Below are 1957 nucleotides of genomic sequence, written 5' to 3' on the forward strand. Positions count from 1 at the left end.
AATAGTGTTGAACTCTTTATGGGTCTGCGTGCTGTTAATATTTTGTTGACAGCTCATCTTTCAAAAAAAAAGAAGAAAACTTTGTTGATACAATTGGTGTATTGGATCATGATGATGTTCAGTTCTGGTGCATGGGGTTATGCTTGGAATCCTGGATCTGTACTGAATGGACTCAGATGAGATTTTGACTTGCCAAGATCTGAAAATAGTGCTGGTATATCTAGGGATATTTGCTACAACATTTTCTGGTTGTACTTCAATCGTGTGCATTCCAACAAATTATTTATTTTTCATCTCAATCATTTATGTTGCTTGCACTTCATCTCAAATGTACAGGTACAACCTTGCTATATATGAATTTATGTTAATATTCAACTCCTAATTTGCTGTTATATTTTCGTAAGGGGGTGGTCTAGTTATGTGGAAAACACCAATTAAGACAAGGGTCTTTTTACAGAAATTGAATGTTCCATTCTTCATGTGGTTGGCTGGAACTCAGCTATCATGAACAAACCTTTCCACAAAGGATTGCTGTTTACTCCAACCATATCCATTACATCTAACCAAATAGAGATGGCCCTGATTTTCTAGGACATAGTATGCTTGCCATTTAGGACATACTTTGTAAATGGCTAGGATCATGCGTTCATGTGCCAGTGACATCCTCTTAGTTAGAGATGTGATTTTGTCTGATGTTTCATGTCTCATGCTTTGTATGATATAAGCAGTTTAGATGCCATTCGTCATCTTCATCATGTATGCAAGCTTCATTTCTCTGTGTTGGAGTTGGATATTCAGAAGTCCGATTACTCCTAATTTGCTGTTATATTTCCATAGTTTCAGGTTACGGGATCTACTACTTCGATTAAAAGGCGAAATTCTCTGCACAAGGCCTACTTTTAGTTGATATCCAGGTATGTCACTACGCCAAATTGGTCAATTTGCGATGTATTTTTGCGACGGATGAACATCTCTTGGTTTAACGACGGATTTAATCTGTCGCTAACAAAAAAGTCCATCGCTAATCCCGTGTTTCTCGAAAATTCGGTCGGAACGTCGCTGAATTTAGCGACGGACCAAAATCTGTCGCTAAAATCTGATTTTCGACGTATTTACGACGGAATTTGGTCCGTCGTTAATAGGCGATGGACGAAATCCGTCGCAAAATTTGATTTTGTCACAGCTGTAAATTCCCACCCAAAACACCAAATGGCGCGCTTCTCAGTTGCTTTTGCGACGGATCATGGTCCGTCGTAAAAGGACTTTTTCCTTCACATTTATTTTTTTCATTTTTTTAAGAATATGGTGGAAAATTAAGTTTTTTTTGTAGTCTAATAATTGTTTTTTAATAGAATTTCGGTGGTTTAATTGTACATATTTATATCTAAGATTATTTTTTAACAATTGATTGAATGCAAAAAGAAAATTTATTCTGTTTTTATATCAAATGAGTGGAATTTTTATTTTTCTTTTTTAATTTAAAATTAATATTTAAATGATTTATAATATCACACGAAAAAGAATATTGAGAAGTTAAAAAAATTTAACAATGTTTGAGAAAAAAAATAGATTTTGAAAAAATAAAAATCGTAATTTAATAAAAATCTATTTTGTGGGAACAAAAAAGAATTTTGAATAAAGTTGATAAATTTGAAAAAAAAAAGCATTTGATTTTCAGAAAAAATAAATATCTTGAAAAATAAAAAATAAAAATATTTTAAAAAATGTGAAAATTTTCACAATGTTGAAAAATGAAAATATTTTAAAAAAGAAAATGAGAGTTTGAAATTTGAAAAATAAAATAAAATTTCATATTTTAAAAAATGTGAAATTTTATTTTATTTTCACTCAAAATAAAATTTGAGTGAAAAATAAAATAAAACGATATTAAAAAAATCGATACTTTATCAAAAAACAAACATTTTGAAATGAAAAATAAATAAGTTGAATAATTTTG

Source organism: Magnolia sinica, unplaced genomic scaffold (assembly GCF_029962835.1).
Source record: "Magnolia sinica isolate HGM2019 unplaced genomic scaffold, MsV1 ctg249, whole genome shotgun sequence".
Lineage (NCBI taxonomy): Eukaryota > Viridiplantae > Streptophyta > Magnoliopsida > Magnoliales > Magnoliaceae > Magnolia > Magnolia sinica.